Source organism: Schistocerca gregaria, chromosome 5, assembly GCF_023897955.1.
Source record: "Schistocerca gregaria isolate iqSchGreg1 chromosome 5, iqSchGreg1.2, whole genome shotgun sequence".
Taxonomy (NCBI): Eukaryota; Metazoa; Arthropoda; class Insecta; order Orthoptera; family Acrididae; genus Schistocerca; species Schistocerca gregaria.
The window spans coordinates 370,983,781-371,001,338 of NC_064924.1; the positions used below are offsets into that span (position 1 = coordinate 370,983,781).

Below are 17,558 nucleotides of genomic sequence, written 5' to 3' on the forward strand. Positions count from 1 at the left end.
GCAAGAGTGAGACTAAGAGTGAAAGCGAAAGTGGGAAAGTGTATGAGCCGAGGCGGAGTTGATGGCGTCGCCTTTCGAATTCCTGACGCAACTAGCTCTATCTGTCGTGTGTTGTCCCTCTGGTTTGAGGCCACTAAGGTCTTTGCTCGAGGTTGTTAATGTGCACGAGGTGAGTTGTGGCGTGGCAAGATGGGGAGTGGGTGCGGGCGAGGAGGACACCACGAGAATTCCTCCCGACGATTAAGGCAAGCACTGACGCAATCGTCTTGGTCACAGAGTCCGGCGACTGGTTACTAGGAATGTTTGTGGGCCGATTTCAAGCCGTAGCTGACTTCGAATGCCGTCTTCATGTTTAGCCTGGCCAACCAGCTCTGGGACATGGCACCCCGATGAGAGAGTGAAATCAGTTTCGCTGTGCTAAATTCTGGGCCACATTTGGAACCGGAAACCTTCGGCTTCCATTCGTGAACTTCAGCTACGTTTTGGATTCTGAGGTTTTAAACGTTATTTTCCTATTGATACCTAAAGCTCTCAAGCGAAAATTGTGATTTCTCAGCTGAACCATTACACCACCAGTTAGTTCCTTGAATTTTGGCTACTGTTTGCGTTTCCTTATTCGATACTGGTCTTAGTTGTTTGTTAAACATATATCTTAAATCATGTAAGCCGGTGGTGTTTCCTGAGCCGGAGCGACAACTGTTTTTTTCTACGATGTAGAAGATCCGCCCCCTCCTCTTCCCCTCAGAGTCGCACAGTACCTAGATGGTTGGGTTTTAGCCAACCTCCCTTCAAACCTCTTTGGACACCAGATAAATAACTTCCTCTTGTAATACGGCCAGATTCCAGTTTAGAGATACCTTCGAGTGCTGCAGACATCATCACTGTGCTAATGATAATAGCTTAGGAAGTGCCTGGGTCTCACTATTTGCAATTTCTGAGGCTATGTGACTTGGTCTGGCCTAGTTTTCTTTCCGGTGTTTCGCCGTCGTTGTAGAGGCGATATTTTGCAGTGATACTTATTGTTCCTTTCAAGTGATTAACCTTGCTGGGTAAATATTTCTTTTTCCAATCTCTACCCAACTAAAAAGACCTCTGAAGTCCGGCCCTCTTGTTGTAATCTTTCTTGATCTTCCTGTGTGGTTTAACCTTGTACTTCTTGCGTATAAGCCTTTTGGTGCATCTGTTGTGAGGAGGCAATTCCAATTCTTGGTTACATAACTGAAGCAGTTATTCATGAAAGTCTGCTTGATTTCTATTTGATAGACTTACATAACTGAAGCTGCAGTTGGAGAAGTGTCATAATGATCTCTCCATTGGCAAAAGATTCCGGAATAGTCCCCCATTCGGATCTCCGGAAGGGGACTGCCAAAGGAGAGGTTACCATGAGGAAAATATTGAGTAATCAACGAAAGGACAACTTTCTACGATTCAGGGCATGGAATGTCAGCGGCTTGAACGTGGTAGGGAACGTAGAAGACATGAAAAAGGAAATATAAAGGCTCAGTCTAGATATAGGAGGGGGGGGGGGGGGTCAGTAAAGAGAGACGGAAACAAGACAACAGTTTTTGGACAGGTGAGTATAGGGTAATATGAACGGCTTCATAAAATGGTATAACTGTAGTAGGATCTCTTATGAATAGAAAGGTAGAGCACAGAACGTTTAACAGTGAACAGTTCACTGACAGGTTTGTTGTTATCAGAATCGACAGCAAACCAACACCGACAACGATAGTTCAGGTATACATGCCGATGTCGCAAGCTGAAGATAATGAGATAGAGAAACTGTAGGAGGCTATTGAAAGGGTAATACAGTATGTAAAGGGGGATTAAAATCTAATAGTCATGGTGTACTGGAATGTAGTTGTAGGGGAAGGAGTAGAAGAAAAAGGTTGCAGGGGAATATGGACTTGTGACAAGGAATGAGAAAGGAGAACGGCTAATATGGGTTCTATAACAAATTTCAGCTAGTAATAACAAGTACTCTGTTCAAGAATCACAAGAGAAAGAGGTATACTATGAAAAGGTAGGGTGATGCGGAAAGATTTCAGTTAGATCTGATAACGGTCAGACAGAAATAATGAAATCAGATACCAGATTGTAAGGCGTACCCAGTAACAGATATAGACTCAGGTCACAGTGCTGCAGTGATGAAGAGTAGGCTGAACTTCAAGACAGTAGTCAGGAACAGTCACCAAAAGGAGTGGGATGCAGAGACACGCCTGAAGTTCTGTAAGACTATAGATACAGCAATAACGAATAGCTCATTAGGCAGCACAGCTGAAGGACAATGGATATCTCTAAAATAGACAGTCACAGAAGCTAGAAAGAAATACGTAGGTATAAGGAAGGTAACTGCAAAGAAACTATGGGTATCAGAAGAAATCAGTTGATCGATGAAAGAAGGAAGTACAAAAATGTTCAGGGAAATTTAGGAATACAGAAATACAACGCGCTGATGAGTGAAATAAACAGGAAGTGCAGGAAAGCTAAGACAAATACCTGCTTAGAAAATGTGAAGAAACTGAAAAAGAAATTACTGTCGGAAGGACTGACTCAGCATATACGAAAGTCAAAGCAATCTTCGGAGATATTAAAAGCAAGGGCGGTAGCATTTACAGTGCAATGGGAATTCCACTGTTGAATGCAGTGGAGAGAGCGGATAGGTGGAAAGTGTACATTGAAGGCCACTATGAGGGGGAAGATCTGTCTGATGTGATAGAAGAAGATACAGGAGTCTATTTGAAACACATAGGGGATGCACAATTAGAATCAAAATTTAAGAGAGATTTGGAGGACGTAAGGTCAAATAAGACAGAAGCGATATATAACATTCCATCAAATTTTGTAAAGTCCTTGAGGGAACTGGCGACAGAACGACTATTCACGTTGGCGTGTAGAATGTATGGGTCTGACGACATACCATACGACTTTCGGAAAAATATCACCCACACAATTCCGAAGAATGCAAGAACTAACAAGTGCGAGAATTATCGCACAATCAGCTTAACAACTTATGCATCCAAGTTTCTGACAAGAATAATATACAGGAGAATGGAAAAGAAAATTGAGAATGTGCAAGATGACCATCAATTTGTGTTTACAAAAGGTAAAGGCACCAGAGGGGCAGTTCTGACGTTGCGGCTGATAATAGAAACAAGACTAAAGAAGGGTCAAGACAGACTCATAGGCTTTGTTCGACCTGGAAAAACATTCGACACTGTAAAATGGTGCAAGATACTCGAAATTCACAGTAAATTATGGATAAGCTACAGGAAGAGACGGGTAATAAACAGTATATACAAGCGCCAAGAGGGAACGATAAGAGTGGAAGAGCAAGAACGAAGTGCTCGGATTGCAAAGGGATGTAAGACATGGATGTAGTCTTTCCCACTTGCTGTTCTATCTGTGTTTCGAAGAAGCAAGAATGGAAATAAGAGCAAGGTCAGAAGTGGAATTAACATCGAAGGTGAAAGTATATCAATTATAAGATTCGCTGATGACATTGCTGAGTGAAACTGAAGAAATACAGGATCTGTTTCATGGAATGTGTGGTGTCAATAGCTACGATGCCACAGCGTATGTTGGCGCTACGAGAGCGGAACATCTTCGCCGACCGCAGCGCCCTCTACCCGACGCTGTGCAGCTCTACGACCGCAGCTCCACTTTCGCCGAGTTCTTCAAGAGCAGACGGGCGGGATACTTGGCTTCAGCTCGTTTGGTGTAGAGACTTTGCACTATATACGACGGGTCTAAGGCTTCGCACCTACGTGCTCATCTGTACAAAGTTGTGTATGCTTCTGTATATATTCATAAACATTGCCGACGAGGATGCTGTTTTCTCCTCTGGTTTTTTGCTCGGTACTGCTTTAGCTTTGTCCATTTCCCAATATGACTGCGTGTATGAGTGCTTCTACCCTTCGCTATAAGACTTTAAGTTTGTATCAACGATGGCTTCGCCACAGGAACAGGCTTCGCTGTGTGTTTTCGGGCTCAGCAAATGACGCAGCTGCTTGCTACTGTAAATAGACTGGTCACACTACAAACTACGGCGCCTCCGACGCCACCACCTGTATCGCCGACGACGCCTCCGGCGCCGCCATTTCGTGCCTTCAATCCTGACGTTGAACGATGGCCAGAATACATCGCAAAAAAATGGTTCAAATGGCTCTGAGCACTATGGGACTCAACTGCTGTGGTCATTAGTCCCCTAGAACTTAGACCTACTTAAGCCTAACTAACCTAAGGACATCACACACATCCATACCCGAGGCAGGATTCGAACCTGCGACCGTAGCAGTCGCACAGTTCCGGACTGCTCGCCTAGAACCGCGAGACCACCGCGGCCGGCTAATACATCCCCAACTCGACGCACACTTCACAGCATACATCGTTCCAGGTTCAGAGAGGCTTGCCTTTTTCATTGCCAACGTGGGAGATGTGTTATACCGTGTGCTCGTAAAATTATTTGCCACCACCCGCCCAGAAGCTGAAACTTACGACGATGTAATTGATGCTTTGAACTCCAACTTCCGTGTCAGTGTAAATGTGGAAACTGCACACTACAAATTCTTTCGTCCCGGCGTGGTCCTACTCAGTCAAATTAATCATGGTTAGCGGACCTTCACGGACTAACTTCTTATTGTGACTTCAATTGCTCATGTGGACGCTCATATGCGGATATCACGATTCGAGACGCTGTTGCACAGAATGTGGCAGACCACTGCATTCGCAAGCAAATCTTAACATTTAAAGACCAGTCTTGTCAGGAAGTAGTGGACTTGCTAGACAGACAAGATACGTTACATATGGTTACTTCCACGTTCGACGTGACACCCCGTGTGTGTACTGTTAGCGTGGGCCGCCGAAGTGGCCGTGCGGTTCTAGGCGCTGCAGTCTGGAACCGCGAGACTTCTACAGTCGCAGGTTCGAATCCTGCCTTGGGCATGGATGTGTGTGATGTCCTTAATTTAGTTAGGTTTAACTGGTTCTAAGGACTAATGACCTCAGAAGTTGAGTCCCATAATGCTCAGAGCCATTTGTTAGCGTGGCACAACACACGCCCTCCCGCCCGGCCCCGGCACTGAGAGCCACGTCATGCCGCTCGCGTGTAAGTAAACAAGTTTCAAGCGTGGCACCCACTAAGAAACTCAAATCATGTCCGAACTGTTTTAGTGCCCACCCACGGGACAGTTGCCCATCCCGTCAAGCACAGTGTTCTTTTTATAATAAGAAAGGACATGTGCAAGCTGTGTGTAGTAAGAGAAACTCTAATTCACAACTTGTCTCCCGTTCGCGTGACTTATGTGGGCGTCAGCGCAACGGAAACCGCTGTGCTCATGATTCACATCAGCCCATGGATGTTAATGCCACTTATTCAAAGCCTTCTACTTCACGTACTTCTACAGCTCATCGTGTGAATCAAGTTTTGCCAGCACTTCCTCTCGCATTCAGAGCAATGCGAGGAAACTTTTTGTGACTTTGAACATTTGTGGACGTTCTGCCGCATGCAGCTGGACACTTTTCCGTCTGTTTCTTTACTGAACAGATCAACGTATGACTTGCTTAGTTCGCCCCTGCTTCGTCATAAAATTTTTGGCATGGACGCATTTGAACTTTTAGGCCTCGCAATTCAGGACAATGTACTTTGCATCAACTCTAATGACCATGCAGACAGTGTTGCCTCACTATGGGATGATTTCGATGAACGATTTTCTGATGGCCTTGATTGTGCCACAGACTTTGCAGCGCATGTTTTAGTTAAAGACAATGCCATCCCCATTCTCCGACGCTCACGCCAGATACCGCATGCACTACGCGACACCATAGCTCCTGAACTTCAGTATTTTCAAGACAATGGTGTCATTGAACCTGTTTCTGCTTCGACATTGGCTTCGACTACAGTGTGTGTGAAGAAACCAAACGGTGGTATTCGTAATTGTCCTGACTAAGTCTACAGTAAATTCCCAGACAGTGGTCGCTACGTCTCGATTACCGCGTCCTGAAGACATTTTTGATAAGCTTGGTGAGGGAAAATTATTTTCCACGATTGACTTGCGGGACGCATACTTTCAAATTCTGGTCGACGAATAGTCGCAGCGCTGTTTTGTGATCAAAACCCATCTAAGCTTGTTCAAGCTTCGCCGCCTTCCGTTCAGTTGTGCATCGGCTCCTGCTATTTTTCAGTCTTATTTACAGCAGTTGTGTGCCACTGTCCCTGGTTGTTCCAATTATCTGGACGATATTGTCGTATCATGTTGCACCCCTGACGAACATTTCCAGATGTAGCGTGCCTTATATACTGTACTTTTGCAGGTAGGATTAAAGTGAATCACAGACAAGTGCAAATTTTTTCAAACTGAGATTCAGTGTTTAGGACATATGATTAACTGTCAGGGTGTCCACCCCTTATTGTCACATCTCAATGCGATTAGAGACTTACCAGCACTCAGGAACTTAAAGAACTTCAGTCTGTATTGGGCAAAATTACATATTATGTTCAGTTTATACCAAATGCAGCGCAGATTGCAGCGCCTTTGCATCGCCTTAAGCGTAAGAACGTTCCTTTTGTTTGGTCTTCTGAATGTGACGCTGCTTTCCACAAGCCCAAATCTGAGGTGTTGAGTGATCGCTGTTTCGATGCCTCCAAACCAGTTGTTTTGGCTGTTGATGCATCTCCTCACGGCATTGGAGTGGTTCTGTCGCATCGCATTAATTCTGTCGATCGCCCGATCACTTTTGCGTCTAAATTGCTCAGTTCCGCCCAGAAAAACTATTCTCAAATCGAGAAAGAAGCTTTAGTTATTGTATATGGAGTGACAAAGTTTCATGATATTTTGTACGATCGCAAGCTCTATTTGGTCACCGACCATAAGCCTTTGACGTCGTTGAATCACTTATCAACGCCAGTTCCAACCCATACGGCACAAAAGTAGTAACGTTAGTTTTTGTTTTTTCTAACTACAATTATGAAATTTTGTTTCAGCCTACGGCCCAGCATGGCAATGCCGATGCTTTGTCTTGCCTAGCTATTCGTCCTGACGACGCGTTTGATTCTTCTGACATGTCATGCATGTTTATTGATTCGCAGGATAAGGAATTAGCTGATGGTTTTCCGGTGGAGTTTCGTCACATTGCATCCGTGACAGCCGCCGATGTTTCTTTGCAGATTCTTTTGTTGTATATTCATACTCAATGGCCTCCGTCTGTTACGCATATTCGTGACCCACTTGTTCGACGTTACTTTGCGCAACGTACAACTTAACTGTACACCACGGTGTTATTTTGTTACAAACTGACAATCTCGTGTGGTTGAACCTCGTTCGTCGCAGTCGGAAATCCTCCAATTACTGCTCACTGGTCATTGGGGTATAGTGCAGATGAAGCAATTAGCACATCATCACTGCAATTGAGTCGGCACTGAGAAACAAATTGAGAATTTGCTTCCTAATTGTTGCTCTTGCTCGGAGCATCAGTCTGCTCCCCGTCAGTGTTTCTTTCCGTGGCTGACTCCTACTCCGCCTTGGCAGCTTGTTCATATTGATTTTGCGGGTCCTTTCCAGGACACCCGATGGCTGATTGTTGTTGATGCGTACAGCGACTTCCCTTTTGTTGTGCTTGTATCTTCTACTACATCTGCCAATACTATTCGGGCTTTGAGGTATATTTTTTGCATTGAGGGCCTTCCAGAAGTTATTGCCTCCGACAATGGCCCCCAATTTGTGTCCTCTGAGGTTAAAGCGTTCTGTGCTGCTAATGGCATTCGCCATCTGACCTCATCCCTGTTCCACCATCAGTCGAACGGCGAGGCTGAACGTTTTGTGCATGCGTTTAAGTCGCAGATGAGCAAATCCCACACCACACATCTCACGAGAACGCACTTTGGATTTTCCTTGCTTCCTATTGCTCCCAGCCGTGCGGCACCCGTTCCCCAGCAGAATTGCTACATGGCCGCGCCCATCGCTCGCTCCTGCAGCTATTGCACAGGCCACTGCGTGCTACCACTGCATCGCCTCGTTCTGACAACACCGCGTCCTTTGGTGTTCTATCGCGTTTTCTCTGGCAGGCAGTGCTGGGAGCAGGGGCAGCCTGGTCAAGCCTTGTTTTTAATTTCTGGTCCCACCGGCACTGTCAAGCGACACCGGAACCAAATCCGTTTGTGCCGTCCTCGGCTTTCTACCGCTGGTTCTTTTCCAGCAGAATTGGAAGCCTCGCAGCTTCCGCCGCCTCAGCCCACAACTCCACTGACGGCACCTCTGCCGCGGGCGCTCCTGCCGCCGCTGCCACAGGTACGGTCTCCTGCGCCTGGCGGACGCCTCTCACTGTCGCCACGGCCCTACCTCCAGCCCCCGCCGTCGAAGCCCCCACCGTGTTCCTCCATGGTGCCGGAACTAATGGATGCTGAGGCTGCCGTCACGTTGCTGCCGACGCCGACGCCGCTATCGCCCATGGACGCCGTAGCTCTGTCGCGTCCCAAGCGTGGGTTTTGCGAGGGATTGAGCGACACGGTTCGTAAACGGGAATTTGCCGGTTGACCTAATTGAGAGGGAGACTTTTGATCTGGCTAAGATGTTAAATTCCCTGGTGTGAAGGTACAAGGCTAGGATGTTGGTAGAAGTAAACTCGTATGGACGTTATAAAAGTTCTAATTTATTCATAAAGAATACAGATCACCCTAACTGCGTAGTGAATGTACCTACAGAATAGCCAAGCCCATTACAGAGACGGTGACTGACTTCCACCGTTCTGGCTGCCTGATAGAACTTTCCAGCACTTTGCTGCCCACACTAGCACCCTACGCCAGAGTCCCGCGGTCGCTGCCTAAACGCTCATCGGCGACTATCTCCAACTGCCCGCCCTCAGCCCAAGTCGGCTGCTACTCACGCTGACTACCGTCGCTCCCTAAACCCGAGAGAGAGAGATCCCCGGAGCGGCGTGCCTCCGAGTTTTGTTAGCTCTTCCCCTTCGACCCCGCCAGCGCTTGGCATGACGAAGCGTCGAGTGCAACTTTTCCTTATTAGGGATTGTTTTAGTATTAACTTCAGTACTTTTCTTCAGAAGCTGGGTGGAGGGGTAGAGGGGCCTCTCCCTATATGGTCACGCACTGCGTCCTGAGCCCTTCATTGGCTCCTCATGACGTAGTGCGGTCCCCACCTAGGGCCCTCTTTCTTTCTCTCTCCGCTCCCAGACTTCTCCCTCTAGCCAAGAGTGTTGATACTGTAAGTTATTGCTTATTAAGGGACCTGCCCAGAGCGCCCTTTTTATCTTAATAGCTGAGTCTGCTTCCTTGCTTATCACGCGCAGCTGCCTGGCCGCTTGGACCGCCGCCTCGGCTATCTGGCTGCGTCGTTATCTTTTGTGACCCCTCTGACACGCCTGGCGTCCCCTGTTAACTCTATCTCCCCGTATGATTTCTGGTGTATCGTCTGAGAACAACTGCATTTAGACTTGGCTTTTCTGCGGTTACAACAGCTCCACTTCCTCATCCGAGCCTAGCCAGTGGCGGTGCGCGTCCTAGGCTGGTTTTCAACAGAGCTGGTTTTCAATGGAGCGTTTTCCTCGCCCCCTAGCGAGCAATTCAGGGATGCGGGCGGACAGCACTCCCCGGCAGTTCTGCAGTCGGTGGCTCAGTTGCGCCGCCCGAGGGTCCCTCCACCCGCCGTTGGAAGTCCTACTTAACGACGGTGCGCCGTTTCAGGGGCGGGGGTCAGGGGGCGGGGGGGGGGGGGGGGGGGGGGGAGTGATTAAGTATCAATAGCTACGATGCCACATTGCGGGTTGGCACTACGAGAGCAGAAGATCTTCGCCGACCACAGCGCCCTCTAGCCGACGCTGTATACCTCTACGAGCGCCGCTTATTCTGAAGTACATGTAATTCGCTGGGGAAGGAATCTCTCTGGCCCCCTCGAATCCAATACATTTTGGCAGCTGATAATTCGGTGGCTATAAGTTCTCCTGAAGATTTATTCTTCTGACGAATGTTGTGTAGGAAGTGGAGAGACCATGCTGGATACGAATGAGCTTCCAGTAAGAGCTGAATTTAAGTAAGTCCAGAAGGCTGGTTGGCGTAGGTATCGACGAGACTTGGCTCTGGGTTTTCTTCCTCTTTTCTTCGGGAGGAAGTCGTACCATCGTTGGAGTATCGTTTGGCCAGCATTCAGGAGGTCGTGTAAGCCAAGGCGGCCCATGCCACTAAATATCCAGAGAATTCATTTGGTAACCGAGGAGTCCACGTGAGAGGTGGTCAGCAGGATTGTCTGGTCCTGGGCAGTGTTTCCATTGCGTGGGAGTCGTGTGTGTTTGTATCTCAGTTACCCGGTTACAAACGAAGGTCTTCCATCTGTTAGGATCACAGCGAATCCAACTTAGTGTTATTGTAGAATCCGTCCACAATATCGCGTGGGCAATTTTAAAGTCTGTTGCGCGGCAAAAGTAACACAATAGTCTGGTCCCAACTACTGCCGCTAAAAGTTCGAGTCGAGGCAATGTCACCTTCTTAATAGGAGCAAGTCTGTTCTTGCTGCAGACTAAATGGGTTACGAGGTCATCATCTAAGACAGTACGAATGTACAAAGCTGCTCCATATGCCTTTTCCGAGGCGTCTCAGAATACGTGCAGCTGAGAGTCTCTTCCATGAGCTGTAGCTATCCATCTAGGGACACGTATATGTGACAATGAAGGTAAGCTAGATATCCAAGTGCGCCATCGTGCCCCTAAGTCCCAGGGCATAAGTTCATCCCAGCCAACTCCTCGGCACCATGTGTCCTGGAATAGCAATTTCCCAACAACAGAAACAGGGGAAAACAGTCCGAGTGGGTCATAGAATTTAGCCGTAAATTGTAAAAGGAGTCGTTTGGTGGCTGGCTCTTCTGACGACCTTCTGATGATTTCGCTTGGATCGATACAGAAGTAGTCACCTGCAGTGTTCCCGTCTACACGTAAAACTTGAGTCTGGGTGTGGAGTTCTCGCCCTTCTGCCCTCCAGATAGTGTGGAGTTGTTCACAGTTGGTAGCCCATTTTGATAAGGGGAGGCTGATCAATTTCATTAGGGTTACAAGTTCATATCATATAGTTATCACCACATTATCACCTTCTACTGAGATCACAAAGTCGTCCATGTATGCAGTTTTATTTATAAGTGGGGCTACGGTGGGAAATGCTGTCATACACTTGTCGGCAAGTTCTCTTAGTATTGCAGAAAGTAAAATTGGGCTGCACGTCAGGCCGAATGGGAGTCTGTTAAAACGGTATTCTGTTAGTTCGTCCGTCGTTTGAAGATTTCATGTTTGCTCCTGGCTAATTTTGAACCAGAAAAACCTGGTCAAGTCTTTGTCATTTTCGTTCAGGGTTAGTTGAAGGAAAGCTTGTGTGATGTCCGCGACGATAGCCGTAAAATATAGTCTGAAACGCAGAATCTCTGGTAATGGGTTCGATCCTACTTGTAATACCACATTCAGAGAAGGTGCATTGTTTTCGTGCGATTAAGCGTCAAAGACTATTCTCCACTTAGTGGTTCCGTATTTCTCCTTCCTCACTGCATGATGAGGGAGATAAAACAGCTGCTTTCCTGAGAGTGGGGTGGGAGCGACCTCTACTTGCCCCTTCGTAATGTAGTCTAGCATAGGATCGAAATACATTTGCTTAAATGTCTCTTGACGTTGAAATCTTTCCCTAAGGTGCTTGAATCGTTTTTCTGCGATAGGTCTGTTACTCGAAAGCACTGCATTTTGCCTTTTGGGAAGTCTAACCACTGCTCGATGATCCTTTATAGAGAAGGATGTTCTAAACTCTTCAAAAAGTCTCGTATCCTTGTTGCTCACAGGTAGATCTTGATCGGCAGTAATCCCTATAGTTTCCAAGTCCCAAAAACGTCTGAAATCATTGTCCGAGTGCAGAGGAGATCGGTCAGTCTGAGCAAAATTTACCACGGTTGCATGCACACAGGCTTGTGACTTGTTACCGCTAAGTATCCAGCCAAACAGAAAAGGAACTAACACTAAGGTTTCAGAGATGCGTATGGGTGAATTGTGCTTCACTATCTTCCAATAAAAATCGCCTCCTACAAGAATCTCCACGGGAAGATCTTCTGTTGAATCGGTTTTCGGATCTGTTAGCGTAATCTTAGGGGGATCTGGTAAACTCTTTATATGTTGTGGAACTGAAGGCTGGTGAGAAATAACGTGAGTACTTTCGAAGGCAGTAAGTGGCACTGAAAAATTCTGCCAAAGCCCCTTCATATTAAACTGAACAAGCCTGCGGTGGCGTGGGCTTGTAGGGTTTGTTTCAAAGAAACAAACGATTAATTCCTGTCGGTCTACCGTTTGCAGTTTGATATCATCAATCAGCGATTTTGCTATGAAGCTGGACTGACCACCTGCGTCCAATAGACATCACGTTGTCCTGGTCAATCCTGTAGGTCCTGAGACGCACACTTGAGCTGTCTGAAGGTACGTATATTCGTGGGCAGCGACAGATACCTTTCCCACGGAAGTAACGTTTGTCTGACCCACAGGACCCCTAATATCCTTTCCTTCCTCACAAATGGACTTACGATGCAGTCTTTTACAGTTAACACACCGAGGCTTTTCTTTCTTTTTGGAATTTGACACTTTGTGCCCACGTTGAAGACAAAGAAAGCATCTGTTTGCTAGTTTCAATTTATCTATTCGATCATTGACGCGCCCAATGACCGCAAGATCCGCAAAAGACACAGAATGGTTCCTTTACGCTGGTATCCTTCGGAGTCGATCTTTTAGATTTCGCGTGTACGTGAAGGGTGGACGCTGTGGCAAGGTTACTAGAAGTGCTGGAAAATTCACCGCGTATCTTCTGCATGGTAAGCGCCCCGTCGACTTCCTCGTTCAAAAACTCCATCAATTGCAAAATGTCCCCTTCGGATATTCCCGTACGCTTGTCGTGAATTATCCAGCGGCGGCATATGTCATCCGGAAAAGCGCGTAAAATTTTCGGCGTGAGGACTCGGCCGTATCCGTCCACGTCTTCCCCAAGTGCCCAGAGAACTTGAATACGTCGCTGGCATTCAATGAATGTTGAATTGAGTTCCTCTGGGGTGGACAACTGAATTGGTTTTATGGCTTCTAGATAATCTAAGTGGGCTTGAATTATTCTATCCTTGTTGCCATAACGCGCTCGGAGAATCCTCTTCGTTTCTGCGTACGTCTCGGCTGTCATCGCAATACCGTCCACGAAATGCTTTGGTTCTCCCGAGAGATAGCCGCGAAGAAAGATGTGTTTATTAATTGTAGGTACCGTCGGATCGTTGTCAACCGACTGCTCAAACTGCTCCCAGAATCGTGCCCATGTCTCGATATCTCCTGAAAAAGGCTCACGTTTGATCGGCGGAAGTTTTACTGAAGCTGTGGGTACACTCATTGTTACTGTTTGTACCCGTGGATTGTCGGGAATCTTTATGTCTGCTACCGATTTCGGAAGCTGTTTCTCTATTTCGTGAGACAATCGAGAAATTGTGAGTTTCGCGGAGTCTATATAATCTTCGCGTTTAAGGACATCTTCTTCGTATTCGTCATCTTCTAACAACTCGTGAATATCCTCATCTAATTTAACGAGGCGATTCAGAAGGCTTCCCAATCTGTCATTGTAACATTTATAATCCGCGATTTCCGATGTGTCAGACAACCTTGCAACTTCCGCTACGAGTCGCGTAATGTTTGCTCTTTCTCTCATACGTTTTCTCTTTAGAGAGTGTAACTGTGCTTCTGGTTTGTCCATTCCGTCCGATTACTCCAAAGTTTAAAGCAGTGTCGGCTAGCGACCAGCTGTTCCTAGTAAGGCGTTATCTTTGGAGCGCTAGTCGAAGTAGTTCAATTGATAGTCACTAGATGGCAGGCGTAGCGTAGGATATGATTATTCGTTTAAGCGCTAATCGAACAGCTAGAATAGCAGTACACAGCGGCAATAATGTGAGCAGTTGCCTTTACAAATGGCACTACAAAACATGTTGCATGATAATTCAGTTGAACTTAGCTGTGTATGCAGGCGGTTGTCGTCGAAGAGCTTCTTCCGTGGTGTGACAAATCGCTGCAGTAAACCCCCTCGTAGTATTGCCGCGTAACGTGCGTCCAGAATTCGTGGTTCACTACGGCAATCGTGGAAATTGTCTCTGGCAAAGTCTATCCCGGGTTTCGGCGCCAAAATTGTTACGTCGTGAATCACAGTAGAGCAGCGATTAGCAGTCTAACAACACTTTATTACATAGTCACTGAACATACCATACAACAAGTCAAAGATACGTTGTCCTAAGAGTAAACAAACAGTCTCTCGCTTGCCCGAAGTATATCACTCTGTGACAGATGCTCCTCATCGCTGATCCTGTGGCCCTCTTGGTTAAAGCGTGCAGGGCGGATTTTTTTCTGCGATGGGAGTAGGCATGCACGTACCTGGCAGTACTGGTTGGCTTCATATATACTCTACGGCCCAGTTTACAATCGGGCTTTCTGTAAACTTCCACGTCGAGAAAGGCAACACCCCAGGTTTCCATCTCCATAGTGAATTGGATTCCGTTGTGCTGCTGATTGAGGTGTTGATGGAAAATTCGTAGCTCTTCCTCTCCATGTGGCCTGATAACGAAAGTATCATCAACAAACAGGAGCCAACATTCTGGGCGTAGTGGGGCAGACTAGAGCGTTGCTTCTTCAAATGCTTCCTTAAAGATGTGTGCTGTAATAGGCGAGCGAGGGGAGCCCATAGCTACACCATCTGTCTGTTCATAAAATTCCCCCTTCCACCTGTCGTTAAACAGTGGCGCACTAGATCGCAGATATCGGGTGCCATGCGTTCGTCGAAGATGTTCATGGTGTCTCGTACCGGTACATTTGTGAATAAAGACTTCACATCGAAGCTAACATCATGTCTGTGGCCGAGATACACTTTTCTTTTTAAAGTTCCCAAAAATAGGTGGAGTCCTTAACGTAAGAATTTGTTTGCCCTACAAAATGTCGGAGCTTTGGAGCCAGTTCCTTTGCTAGACTGTACGTCGGTGAATTAATAGTACTCACAATCGGCCGCAAAGGACACGCCAGGTTACCCGAGAGCGCTGATGCGCTGCTTCCTGGACTCAAGTAGGCGCGCCGGTCCCGGATCGAATCCATCCGGCGGATTAACGACGAGGGGCCAAGAGCTGGTGTGCTGGCCAGCCTGGAGTGGGTTTTAGGCCGTTTTCCACATCTTACTAAGTGAGTCCCGTGCTGGTCCCCACGTCCCGCCTCAGTTACACCACTCGCAGACATTTGCAACACGTTCATGATTTACACTAGATGCTGACAGCTGGGATACAATGATTCGATTCTGGGGGGTATAGGGTGGCGTCATGAAGGGCGTCCTGCCACCCCTTCAGCTTAACCATACCACATCGATTGTAAGCCTGCCGACCCTGCGAAAACTGCGAGACAAAGGCAGTAGTAAAAAAAGAATCGGTTGTAAAGCAAAGGCCTCTATAAGGAACTTCGGTACACCGTATATTCTTGGCGGCTGTGGAAATTATGGGGCGAGTCTTCGGGCAGTGTCGAAATTCATTCTAATTTGCTTTAGAAGTGCTTGCGTCGATTTGATTATCTTGGCCATCGGCTATCTCTTAAGTTTCTTGTAGACAGGTTCATTCAGAAGATCCTCCATTCCGTGCCCAGCACAACGATCGCATTTCCCTTGTCTGCTCGTGTTATTACTAAATGAGAGCTGTTTTTCATTTCCGCAATACATGATGTTCTTCCGTACTGATATTTTGTTTCGCAGTAAACAAAAACACCGTGAAGAAGGTCGCTGGCGGCAGGGATCGAAACGTCGGTAGTTTTATATATATTGACAATGCGGTCGCAAACCCAGAAAAATTTTACTGAATGTGAGAGTGCCCGCGGAAGCCTACGTATATAAATCTAGATCTGTAAAACACTGTAAAAATAGCTTAAGATAATTATGTAAATAATCAGCATGTTGTCATATATTTTTCTGAGAAAGAGTTTTATACTTGTAAGACTGACTCATTCGACGTATTAGTGAGAGTTGACAGTTATGTTCTAAGGAACATGAAAACTGCTTAATTAAAATAACTAAAACAGAAAATTACTACCTGTATTCATCCGAACGCTCCCTAATCTACCTAACGTTACCCTTAAGCACTCCAGAGGTATGCTGTGGCAGCAGTACAAATGTTTCATGGCCTTCTTCGAACACTGGTTAGCCAAATTACTGCCCCAGAGCAGTCGTCGTGTGTTTCTGAGAACTGACGTTTACGTTCTGTGAGCATCTCCGTTAAAATTTTGTAATAGCTTACAAATGACCTGCCAAAGGCCTTGCCGTAGTGGTAACACCGGTTCCCGTCAGATCACTGAAGTTAAGCGCTGTCGGGCTGGGCTAGTACTTGGATGGGTGACCATCCGATCTGCCGTGTGCTGTTGGCAAGCGGGGTGCACTCAGCCCTTGTGAGGCAAACTGAGGAGCTACTTGACTGAGAAGTTGCGGCTCCGGTCTCGTACACTGACTACGGCCGGGAGAGTGGTGACCACAAGCCCCTCCATATTCGCATCCAGTGACACCTGTGGGCTGAAGATGACACGGCGGTCGGTCGGTGCCGTTGGGCCTTCCAAGGCCTGTTTCAACGGAGTTACAAGTGACCTGCTGTGTTAATAACTGGTATGGTTCAAATGGCTCTGAGCACTATGGGACTCAACTTCTGGGGTCATCAGTCGCCTAGAACTTAGAACTACTTAAACCTAACTAACCTAAGGACATCACACACATCCATGCCCTAGACTGGATTCGAACCTGCGACCGTAGCGGTCTCGCGGTACCAGACTGTAGCGCCTAGAACCGCACGGCCACTCCGGCAGGCAATAACTGGTGTGCTAAGACTATTAGTTAGGCTTTCATTTACTGAAACTGTGCCTTTTATATTTACATTCATGAACCACCAATCAATTGTATAATACAGTCTGACTTCGGAAATACGAAAAGGAATTAATCACGATGGAACACACAATAAACCACGCAAATGTCAATTGTTAAGCATAGTTTGTACATTTGAACATCACAAAATGGGAAAACACTAGTAGAATCCCATTAAAAAATCAGATTATAGACGTGCTCAGCTAACAGCTAAATCATACATGTTGTTGTATTAATCTTAGACGTGCGTGGGTGAGCCGTTTGTAAACACTTGGTTTCCTTAACAAGAATATGCTAAATAAATGTAAACTTTTTGTAATTAATATTGTGCTTAAATAACTTCGTGATGTATAATAGACTATCAGTTCACTGTTGTAAGTTCCCTTTGCAGCGCTAACACTGACCACCATATTAGTCCAAAGAATTCTGCGGCTCAAAAACAAGTCTTAATATTGTCAATATTGTCACGTGTGCTTACTGCCAGTATGTACCATTCAAAAATTTATGTGGTTTTCACCTGTTCTACATAGTGCTGTGTTTCACGGTTGTCAGTGTGACCACCAATTCTTTGAAAGTTATTTATTTGCGTTTTATACGTGATATTTCTGCAACTTATATCACAGTTGAACTTTGAAAATGGCCG

The 17,558-nt window shown here is 46.4% G+C and overlaps 1 pseudogene; it reads left to right on the plus strand.

Moving 5' to 3' along the window:
* Window positions 1–16,313: 16,313 nt before the first annotated feature.
* Window positions 16,314–16,431, plus strand: LOC126274524 (5S ribosomal RNA; annotated as a pseudogene).
* The last annotated feature ends 1,127 nt before the right edge of the window (window positions 16,432–17,558 follow it).